Genomic DNA, 12,561 nt, shown 5'->3' with positions numbered 1-12,561 from the left:
CTGAGGGCCACACTTGGGGATCTGAAGGGCCACATGTGGCCTTGAGGCTGCAGGTTCCTCACCCCTAGGAAATTCCTCAATGCTGTGGCACCAATATCCAAGATAAGAACAACTAGAGGACAAATAAATTTGCCAGGGAAAGGGAAAAGATAAGCTTACTTTTAGATGTGATGAATCTGTGGAGATATTCAGTAGGTGGTAGGATAATACATGGATCAGGAGCTCAGGAGTGATATCTGGCCAGAGATACAGATCTACAAAGCAGGGACACATGAAAGTAGTGAGATGATGTGCATGTGAAGAGAAAAGACTGTCAAGGTGTAGCCCTTCAGAATACCATCGCTTTGGTATGAGTGTGAGAGGCTGACAAGCAATGGTCAGAAAAGTAGGTGGAGAGCCATGAGAAAAGCATGCCCAGAAACTAAGATTGTAGGAAGTCTCAGATAGAAAAGAGTGTCCACAGCATAAATCCCAGAGGCAGGTTAAGTGCAGTGAGAGCTGGTGATTAGGAATGGAAGCATAATTTGAAGAGGTTGAAGAGCAAATAGCAGCTAAGGAACAAAAGGCAAAAGTTGTAAATGGGACATACAATGAGGATGCCTGGGAAGGGAAAGAGTGGGCTAGGGCGCCATCTACAGTGAGTCATAAGGTTGAAGAAGATGTGAGAGACCTGGCACCTGACAGGTAGTAGGGAGTGAGACAGCAGTGACAGAGTGAAAACTGCAGGCAAGGGAGAGAAAGAGGAAACTCTGGCACAGGCCTTAGGTCCCAGAGGAGAAGGGGGTGCAGGGATCAAGAAGACAGATGGAAGGTGAACCTTAAAAGGGAGAAGGGATATGTTCCTGAGACTGGGTGTAGTTTTAAAAAGTCCTACCCTCCCCAAGGTTAACCACAATGTTTTCTTCCCAGAGAAATCCTAGACACATGCTTGCTTCATTTCTTGCAATCTTGTGATAACACCCGTTTATTAACATAAAGTGAGATAATGAGAGACAGGAAAAAAAAAGGCTGTAGAGTCAGTTAGAAACAAAATCATGTGTAGCTCTCTCCACTTGCTTGTTTTGAATCCTTAAATAGGTTACATGAACCTCAGTTTCTTCATCTGTAAAATGGAGATAATAGTACCTACCTCAAAGGTATGCAATTATTCACAATATAATGACAGTGTCTACAATAACACTTGGTGAATAACAATAAATGGTGCTTAATATTATTTTAGCCCTCACAACAACCCTATGAGCTAGTATACATGGAGAACCGAGGTACAAAAGCTAAAGTGACTTGCCTGGGGCCATTCAGCTGGCAAGCGGGAGCCACACATCAGGTCCAAGAGGCCAGTGCCAGCGTCCACGCTCTTAACCATGACAAGATCTCCTTCCTCGACCAAACTTTAATCAGGCTCCTCTCAACCCTCTTCTCAACTAGCCTAAAATGTGGCCCCTGTCCCATTCTTGGCTTGCTGAGTTCAGTTTTAGCAAAGAATCCTGTTAAGTCAGTTTAGCAAGAATTATTCTATACTTGATATTGAATCAAGTTCTTCCTAATACTTTTCATCTACTGACTCCTTCCCTCTGCTCACTGGCTACAAACCTCCAGCTGTCTTAGCTGTATTCAGAGTTGAGTTCAAGCTCTCTCTCCTATCACAATAGTCTTAAATGAAGACTTCCTTGCCATTTTTAATAAATGTCAGGTGTATTTTTTCTTTTATAATCACTGTGCTATATTGCTTGTAAAAATAATTAAACAGCAATTTAGTTGTAATGCCATTAAACTCAGTAGAAATGCAACATAACATCTCAGTTAGGGGTGAGACTACAGAGCAGGACTCTCTAGGATGCTCTGCTACTTCCCAGCAGGACCTTAGGAAAGTTGCCTATGTTCCCTGCTCTAGGTGGACTCATTTGCAAAATGGAGATTAGAACAATAGTATCTGCTTCACAGGTATCTTTGTCAAAATTAAATGGAAGCAGCACATATCAAGGACTTAAAAATTATTAGCTATGATTAAGACATATATTGTTATATATATTAAGTGAAGCAAACCCTGATTAATCTATTTAATTTTAAAAACTGTCCTCTAATTCTAGCCCCTCCAAATCCCCATTATCCTGCTGTATAGTTTTTTGTAGTACTTACCATTCAGCCTGCTATATGATTTATTTATTTATTATGGTTTTTGTTTATTTTTTGCATCCTCTTTTAGAACATCAATTCCCCAAGAGGGAGCATTTACTATGCCTCAACTATGGAAGGCACTCAAGCAATATTTGTTGACTGGCTGAATTAAACATTGGTGTCTAAGGAAAAGTAGGTGAGGGAAAGGATGGGAGAAGCGAGTAGCCATTCAGAAGAGTATTTGGTACCATCAGAGCTGAAGCAACAGTTAGTTGCATGGTGTGTTCACTTTTCCTTCGAACTATTGACTTTCTTTTCCTTGGACAGAGAAGTCTCAGATGTAGGGTTATTTTCTGACTTGATAGTAGAATGAAAAATGGACCAAAGAAATAAAAGAAGGAAAAGGAAGGATTATTTGAGAAAGAGCACGAGAGAATGGGTGCTAAGTCAGAAGGAAGCCAAGGGGTGGTGAAGAGCTCTTGGGTGAAACAGTTCCCATTACTGCTCCCAGATCCCACGATCTGACTGAATATCACAATGCCTAAAAGGCACAAAAGGGAAGAGAATAAACACAGCAGGGCATATGGGCATAATTTAGTGAGTGAAAGATTTCCCTGGTAACATACACCTATAAAATAAAGCAGCGCTTCTCAATTATTTGTCATCATCAGCGACTAAGGAGTCTACTTAGACATTTTTTCTTAATCATCCCCATCCCTACCCCTATGAAATTCTAACCTCACAGGTATGTTACATATCTCTTGATATTGTTGGGTAGGGTTGACCTTTGAAGGGCCATAATCCACTGTAATATCTAAGATTTTCTTCACCCACCAAGAACCAATTCAAGCTCCCTTATAAACAATATTGCTCCCATTAAGAAAGCATGGGTTAGAGCCACGGCTTTTTGACAAAATATCATTGTTTTAATCATTCTATAGATTAAATCAGGGGTTCTCAACCTCAGCACTATTGACATTTTGGTCCAATAATTCTTTATTATGAGGAATTTGTCCTGTGCATTGTAGAATTTTGAGCAGCATTCTTGACCTCTGCCTCTTAGAGGCCAGTAGCACCACCCTCCAACCAGGCAACCAAAAATGTCTCTAGAACTTGCCAAACGTCCCCTTTTGGAGGGGTGGATTGTTTCTAGTTGAGAACTCCTGGGTTAAAGAAATGAACATAAAAGTATTTAATTATTTTTCCAAGGACATAGCAAATAAGAAAACTACTATAGACAGAATTTTCCTCAAGAAGAACAAAAAACACTATACCATTTATAGAAAATGCTTCAGAGAGATGATTTATCTTACCAAATTATCATTTTATAAAGAGCTAATAATCTTCAGTTTTATAATTCAGTACAAATGAATCATCTTGCCTTTCTCATAAATTTTATTCTCAATACCTGACCCGGTTTTTATTAAAAAGGTTCTATAGTCATATATATATTTAAATGTTTTTACCACAATCTCCCATCTATATTTATGCCTTTAAAGTCATCTATATAAAACTTCCAGGATTTAAATAGACTAAATATGCTAAAATTATACATTTTACTCAGAGAAAGCAAATATACAAAAGCAATGAGTATTTGCATAGCTATAATATGTGAGAAATCTAGGAAGATAGCTAATGATTATTCTTCGCTGTGTATATTGTTATATATTTTATCATGTTTTATAATTATATATCTCTCTTCAGTTAACTATTATTATCTCCATTTCACAGATGGGAAAATAGATGCTAAAATAAATTGCTTAGGGCCTGTTATACAGAAGGTGGCAGGATTTTGATTCAATTCAGCTTTATGCAGCTTGAAAATTTCTGCTCAGTCTATACCAGGCTTTTAGATTCTTTCCTCTTAAACAATTTTCTTTTCTTTTTCTTCATTCTAATAAACTCCATAGGAGATGATGGAAAAGAACTTCATCTTACTTGTAAAGGAGGTTTTAAAAAGCTGAGGCTTCCTTTCAACACCAGAAATGCCAGTTTATTGATGCTTTAGATAGATTTCTCTTATGTTAAGCCTACCAAAGCAAGCAAAAGGCAAAGACCAACCTTATCTCCATCAACAATGAATCTTCAGGGCAGTCTTTTATAACTTTTGATGTTTAATACTAAAGTAAAGCAGGGGCTTGTCTGTTTATAGGATCCACAGGTCCAGATCAGCACCATGATGCATATTTGTTTAAGCAATAAACAAATAGGTACTGAGCTGCCACTATGCATCCAGCTTTGTGACAAGTTTAAGGCCCAGTCCTAGCTCTTCAACAATTAGTAGTGTGAGCCAGGCATGGTGGCTCATGCCTGTAATCCTAGCACTCTGGGAGGCCAAGGCAGGAGGATCACTTGAGGTCAGGAGTTCCAAACCAGCCTGAACAAGAGCGAGACCCTTGTCTCAAAACAAACAAACAAACAAACAAACAAACAAACAAAACAATTAGCAGTGTGATGTTTCCCAACAGCCTTCTCTTCTTGAACTGCATGGAAAAGAAATAGTTTTCAACAGACTGCCAGACTCTAAGGCCTTCAGACGCTAGTTGGGGCCTGAGAAAAATTGGAAAGTCAAATCTTTTTAGAAGACAGTTGTTTTTTTCCTTAAAGGCCCTAACCACCTGCTGTATAGAAGACACATAAATTTAATTTTTTCTTCAAACAGAATGAGGTAGAGCTGAAAATTTGGGGCCTTGGGTTAAGTTTAGGCAAAAGACCTTCGGATTAATTATCTAGAAGGTCCCTTCCAAGTTTGCTATTCTATGATTTGAGATTTTTGCCCTTAGGAAGTTTATGTTTTAACCATTGGGATAAGATTAAAAATACATTATATTAGATTAAAGGTAGTATACACTGATAATACCAGAATTGCTTGGTATTAACTATATGATCTAAAGCCTTACTACTCAGAGTATTGTGGCCAGCTGGCCTTCCACTAAGGGCTTGTCAGAAATATCTCATCCCAGAAATGCTAAACCAAAATCTGCATTGTGACAGGATCTCCAGGTGAGTCAAATACACATTAAAATTTGAGAAGCCAGATCAAATGTAGTGTTTCTCCAAGACTGGACTGCCTGCAATAAAATCACGCTAGGGGGCATTTGATGAAGATGCAGATACCGGGGCCCACCGCAGACTCACCAAACCAGAATCTCCAAATATGTAGTCAGAAATCATTGTTATTAACAGGCAGCCCAGGTGGTGCTCGCACACAATAAAATTTAAGAAACACCATTTAATGTAGTTCAGAGATCTGATAGTCTCTTAGTAAGTCAGAAAGAGACAAAGAAACAGAAAAGGCTATGAGTTTTAAAACAGAATATTGGAATACCTCTTTCAAAGTTCAAGAAACTGGGGCAAATTAGAGCTAATTATCAACAACAAGCAATTAAGCAGAGGTTAGCTGCAGGGGAGGATGGTTGGCTAGATCAGGTGGATATAGTTTGCCCCAGAAGTTAACAAGGACTCCCCCGGGGGCTAGAAAAGGCAGTTTTTCAACTTGAGACCTGGGAGATAGGGTTAGTGAAGAATACCTTCCAGTGACCAGAGTTATATTTATCCTCCTGCCTAAGGCACTCACCAATTATGTGTGCCATAAATGCAAGTTGGCCTTCCTGCTAGAAAAGGCACAAGAGTCGAGGAATGCCTCTCTATGTCCTGGTTTATTAGAAAGGAACAAGTTCTTAGAAAAACTCGTGAGCAAAAGCCTACAAGCAAAGTTGGAAAGAAAAAGACTCTGGGAAAATGGTATGGAATTAAAACTCGCATCAAAGTTCTGAAGAGTGAAAGAATATGGCAAAGAGGGAAAAGAAGGAGAAATTCTACATGATTAGTATCCCAGTGTCGTCCATGAGCCAAAAGCATCAGCTTTTCCTGGAGGCTTGTTAGGAGTTCAGACTCTCAGGCCCCCACTCAAAGACCCCCCTGAAAAGGACTCAGGGGCTTAACAAGATCCCCAAGTGATTTGTATACATTCTATGGTTTAAGGAGCCCTGCATCATACAGTGGTTCTCAAAATTGGTTACACATTAAAATCACCTGGGGAGCTTTTAAAATTTTTGCACTCTAGAATCTCTGGGAATGGATCCCAAGCATCAGCATTTTTAAAAAGTTCTCTGTATATAGCTAATTTTGAAGACCACTGCTGTATGTCCTTGGAGTTCTGAACTTACATTACAGGTTTGGATTTTTTCAAAGAAGGTAGCCACTGACCTTTTTGATTAAGCCATAGCATTCCGTGTGCCTTAAGACTTTAAGGTACTAGTAGGTAAACAGAATTTTGGGTGATGATTTAGTGAACTGCTGTTAAATACAGGGAAGGCACCACATATTGACATGTATTTGACAGTTAATAGAAAAGTTTGCTCTCTTCCTGCCCAAATGCATCAAACACCCATCAAAATACTCATCAATTTAGCTAATCCTCTGAGAATAAGTGGAAAAGCCTAAAGAAATCAAAATGCTCCTCTAATGGCTGAAGTAGTGGGAGAACTAGCGATATTTACATCTCTTCTTGCAGTTAAAGGTCATGACATTATAAGAGAACTGAGGATTTGAGATGTGAGTGTGTTTTAATAATCAGATAATCCTGAGCCTAAGATAAAAGGTCTTTGTTCAAATCTACAACACACATGTTTTAACTACTTGTACAATGAACATACTCTGACACTTTTACATGCTGGAATATGTGAACTCTTATGGTAATTTTATTCTTTTCTTATAGCAAAAACAATTTAAAATTCAAAAATGTAAGATCATACAGTAGACATTCAGTAGCATCTTTTAAACTGAAATGTAGAAGTGATAAAACTATGCAATTTGGTGTTATGAAGGACACCACACATAGCCTGAAAAGAATAACTTGCAGGAGGAACTTACCCATTCTCGATCCCAACTACCTTGAAATGTTGTTAGATACAATACTTAAAGCTTCAAACAGGAGAATTAAAATGTATACAATATGAATAATCAATAAAATTAGGTTTAAAAATTAATATGGTTAGCAAACAAATTTTTGTTGATTTCACATTGGTTAGAACTCATGATTCAATACAGCAGGAAAGCCACTTTGCACAAAAAGCTGCATGACGTGTAGAAGACATAAACTGAAATCTGCAAACCTGAGGGGAGACCATAAAGAAAGCAAATGTGTAAGAATAAAGAGAGAAACAGACATGGTTTTAGTATATAGAAGAATGGGCAGGAATCAATCGTTTAATATTCAAAAAAATTTTATTGAACTATATATTAGATACTGCGCTATTCAGTAAGGCTACAGACAGTTGAAGGCTGGATAACTAGGAGTTTGTGTAAATATTGCTTTCCTACTAACAAAGAGAAAATGAACTCAGAGCTGATGCCCCATAGAGAAAGCCTTCAACGAGCTGGACATTCTCATCTAGCTAAAAGTAGAGAATCTGATAAATGCTTTACTTGCCTACCCGACAACTTAATCTCTCAGGAGCTTGCAAAAAGAATGAGAAGTACCTCTCTTAATATCATTCTGACTCAGTGGAAGAAAGGGTTGAATAAAGAAATCATTGAGACCTTGGGACAAAATGACAACACCATTATGATACAGGATATCGAGCAGTTGTGTATGATATCGGGAAAGTAAAGTTCAAAGATCTTAGACAAAAAACAAGGAAAAATGGAAAGAGAAAGATTCAAGATTTTCCAGACCGTGTTTTCAGTACTAAAATAATAGGTGTATTTTTATCAAGAGATAGTGGACATGTCACAAAACTGATAAGAATGTATATAATAAGAAATTCAACAAACAGATTAAAATGCTGAAATTAGAAAACTAAAATTTGATGGAGAAAAAGAAAAGTATCTAGCAAAAAATAGCCCATGAAATATTAGGGATGATAATAAACATGTGGGGAAAACAATAAGAAACAAAAAAAAATTTCGTAGGGACTCTCTATATTGTGATCAAACTGTTCTTAAAAAGCTGATAAGTAATGTACCTGACCAAAGTTCCTAAAAGGGGATGCCAAAACTCCCTCCCTCCAAAAACTACGGATACTTGTATTTTTCTTTCTCTGAATATGTTGTGATTTCAACTCACTCTCTTAGAAAAAGAGAAATTAGAGTCCATCAAACTTCACTATGAGTTCTACCTTCATCCAAAATGTTTAACAACCTTATTTTAAGGAAAGTGTCTTTAACTATCCATACTTTGAGTACCCTGCACAAAAGCTAACCTATGATAAGGGATTCTTTTTTTCCTTAAACAGACTATTATATGCACTTTAGAAAATATTTTGGGAAATGGTTAGACCCAGAGATACTGTAAGAGATGGATGAAACCAGGCATTTTAAATTCAGGTACAATTGAAATATGAAAATAGATTGAATTTATATTAACTTCTAAAAGTAGAATAGGCAGAGTGAGTTTTTACAGCTTTCATTTGAAAAGAATAACACATTGAGTTGTCATTCCTCAAAATTATTAACTCAGCTCTCTGTGGCCAGTCATATGATTTGGCAATACATATTGAGCCATCTAAATTTTAATATACTTTAAAGTGTGACACTTCATATTTGGGGTAAAATAGCCACATTTCATCCCAACTTAATAGTAAAAGATAAAAAAAAATTGCTCTCTGCAATATATAGAGGTCAACTCACATAGTGGTAAATGAAAAAATACCAATTTTTAGATTCTATAGATCAATCCTCAAATATGTATCATTTAGAAGTGATAATCCTCTGAAATTAAAATAATATTGTATTATGGTTTGACTTCAGTAGTGTCCAGTGCTATTTGGAAAATATTTTAACCTTACTTTAAACCATGCATTCCAAAATTCCAAAAATGATTAATGTAAAATTCAAATACATTAGGCTGACCAATGTTCTTTTGAACAACAAAATTCACATTGAATTTATTTACATTAATAATTGTTTTATCTGGCAAGTAATCAACTAAAATGAACTCTTTTCTGTAAGGCTGGTGGTGGGCAGCCCTTCCCTCCCTAATAGGACAAGAAGAGGCCCACGAGACCTGCCAAGGACAATGCCTGCAAGGCCCAGCTAAGCTAAAGGATGACCACACCTGGATAGTTACCCTGATAAGAGTCTCGGTTCCTGGAGTCCACACATACCACCGGACCCTCCTATTTCTCAATACCTACCCTAAAACTGCAACAAAGAAATTCCTCACTCTTGGCGCCAAAATCTTCCTGGTGAAGAAACCCCCATTCCCCAACCCTAAAAACATATATAAACTCACTCAGACTTCTGGCCGATGCCACTTCTCAGGTCTCTCTCTCTCTTCCGGGTCCCAAGAATCTCGCCTGGGCCCCCCTCTCTTGGGACCTGTTACCCTCACCCAGGAGCGCCCCAATAAAGCCTCTTTACTTATCCCTTTCAACTCTGCTCGTCTTTCTCTGGCGCCGGCCAATCCAAAAAACCTTACATTTTCCTCTTATTGTCAAGATGAAAATATATATGAATTTTCCTAGTGAATCTTTTAGAGAAAATACGATCTTCAAGAACATCTATAATAGTGAGAAGAAAAAAGCGTGGCATCATGCACATAAAGTTATTTTAGATCCCACCTAGGCTGAACTACTGTAACAAATCATGTATACTGAAGAATAATTTTTTAAACCTAAGCCCCAAGTGAAACTTTAAAAGATGTTTTAAGAAAAAATAAATTAGTCTACATGTACCTTAGTCTTAGATGTAATTAGTCCAGTGGTAGATAATTTAAATGTCCTCAGAGGACAAATTAAGTAAATTTTGACACAGACTTCCTCCCCCAAAGATTACATAGTATTAAGCAACCAGAAACATTTTTTTAACTTCCAAAAAAAAGTACTCTTCCATTCTTCCTGAAACCTGGGAAGGTTTTTTTTTTGTTCTTTGTTTGTGTATGTGTGTGTATCTTTTATTTTTCCACTTTTAATAGACATGGTTACAAACGCTTTCATTTTAAACTCTCTATAAGAACAAGAGCAGAGCAAGAACAATAAATATGGTCACAGGCACCTACTCAGGGAGATTAGGGGGAGTTGGTAAATGGGAGACTTGCCACATGATTTATATAAAGGAGATACCTACTATTCAGCTCTAACCAACTGTTTCCTAGCAAGGATTGGGGAGTAATGTTGTCAAATCCTCTGTTTTTTTAAAAAGAAAACCCAGTCTTTATGTGAATTCTGACTTTCAAATGTTTGCACTTTGGGAGTCCCAGGGCTCTCACCTTAGGGGCACATACTGGGACAGCAGGGCCCCCTAGTGGCTGGATGGGGCCACGTGACTAGTTCTGGCCAATGATTTGTAAATCAGATTTTAATTGTGAATGTACGACCTTCCAAAGCTCCTTCCTCTCTGCTATGGCAACTGATATTCCAGAATAGTGGCTGCTTCATCAAGCCAGGTCCAAAGTGAAGGCAATTCAGTGCAACTGTCCTCCCATAATATATAGCATAGGTGAGAGATAAAACTTTGCTATTTGAAACTGCTGAGATGTGTGGGGGTGTGTGTTAATATTGTAAGCTTATCCTGGCTAATATAGCTACTAACTCAATTAAAAACATAAATAGAACACCATGTGTGCTAACACAAACCCATACGTCAATGTGGATTTGAATTTACCTGTGGACCATCAGTTTGCAGTTTAAATTACACTGAGTGTGCTTAATATGAGAGCTTGTGTGCTTTGTGTTTAACAAACAAAAAATGAAGTCTTAAATTGCTACATAGAACATACAATTCTGGCATTAATTTGTGAAGGAGGCGGAAGAGGAGGGAGTAGGAGGAGACAAGAAGGGAGAAGAGGAAGAAGAGAATAACAAATGGAATGAAACAAAATGCACAAAACAAAAAAATGTATTAAGGTGGTCAGATCTGGTTAATATTCAAAAACAATCAAGTTTGTTCAGAAGCCCATGTGGATACCTATCTTACTTTCCATAATTCCCTTTTCCAAATACATCTAGAACCTTTCTGAAGCCTTGTGATCCCTTCACAGCCTGGGTTTAAACCTTTCTGTCCCTCCACTAAATGTGCTAGGTCTCAGTTTCTCTCTAGGAAAGCCAGTTAGCAATTTACTAGACCTTTACATTGTTTAGAGTTAATGTATTCATGGCTATCAATATAGTGTTTCTCTTTAGTACAGTATTTTTATCTCTAAAATGTCTGTGTAAAATCTTCCTTTGGAGAAGTCATCTACAGCTTAGTATACCAGTTGCGGGTACAGATTCTGGAGCCAGACTACCTGAGTTCAAACACTTGTATTATGTGGCTTTGGGAAAGCAATGATATGCTGCTTTGACTCCATTTTCTTATTTGCAAATTAAAGAATAAAAGAATATCTACCCCATCAGTTTCTCTTAAGCACTTGGAACAGTGTCTGGCACATGGTAAGTGCCACATAAGTGTGTGTTAAATAAGTGAGCAAATAAATAAATATATGTTGGGAATATTAGGTTTTTGACTGCTGTGAAATATTGCCTGGGAGTTGGCAGGGAAGGTACAGAATTGGTGAAGAGGTTTGAGTAACTGTCAACATCCTTTAAGCCTCACCGTATACTACTTACATGCCTGATGTTCAACTTACTCATTATTGTTAACAATAAGAGTCAGTGTTGCTGCTGCTGCTGCTACTGCTGATGTGCTATTGTTGTTTAATCTTAGTGAATATTCCCACATTAAGCTTACATGATTGGTGGTAAGAATTGAATGGCTGACAGCCATTTTCATTATGTGACAATAGGTAGAAAAACAATATTTAACAATAACACATAAAAAGAAAGAGAAAACCTACTCAGAAGCTAAACAAGACATCTGTCTCTTGCTATTGTCAATATACTTGAAAAGCTCTAACCTAACTCTCCAAAAGCCTTCCTTCAGAGTTTAAACTCCAGTGCAAAGAAAAAACATGTCATTTCAACAAGCCTTTGCTCTTAACTTAGAAAATGACTTGGCTTTTCAGTTTATCTCTTTTCATATAGTCAAGCATAAAATTTATGGGATACATTCCATCAAAAGACTGCTTCCTCATAAAATATCTTTCCCAGTGTGTACTGTATTCACATGTAACTCTATAAAAGTACAAGTTTGTGTTGACTCCGTTTCTACACCCAGTTGTATTTACGACTTTCAGTAGACAGTCATCAACAAAAAGCTTTTTCTTTGCCCTTTGCCCTTCCCCAACCCGCTTTGTTTTCCGGTGTTCCGGTTGTTATTTGCTGTGCTGCTTGTTGTAGTTTTCATACTGTGGTACCCCATAAAGGGAAGCTTACGAGTCTGTGCAATAAACTGTGCTTTATAATCCTAACTTCTCCTGGTTCTCTCTTTTTGAAGGAGAGGGTGGAGAGGTATGCAAACAGTACTTAGAGGAATGCTTGATTTTTCTAACAGATTTAGAGATATATTTTTTTTTTCCTAAGCCTAAAAATAACTAGGTGGTAATCTCAAAAAACATATTTACAA

The sequence above is a fragment of the Lemur catta genome, chromosome 1 (genome assembly GCF_020740605.2).
Source record: "Lemur catta isolate mLemCat1 chromosome 1, mLemCat1.pri, whole genome shotgun sequence".
NCBI lineage: Eukaryota > Metazoa > Chordata > Mammalia > Primates > Lemuridae > Lemur > Lemur catta.
The sequence above is the reverse complement of the archived record's forward strand: the minus strand, read 5'-3'. Positions refer to the sequence as shown.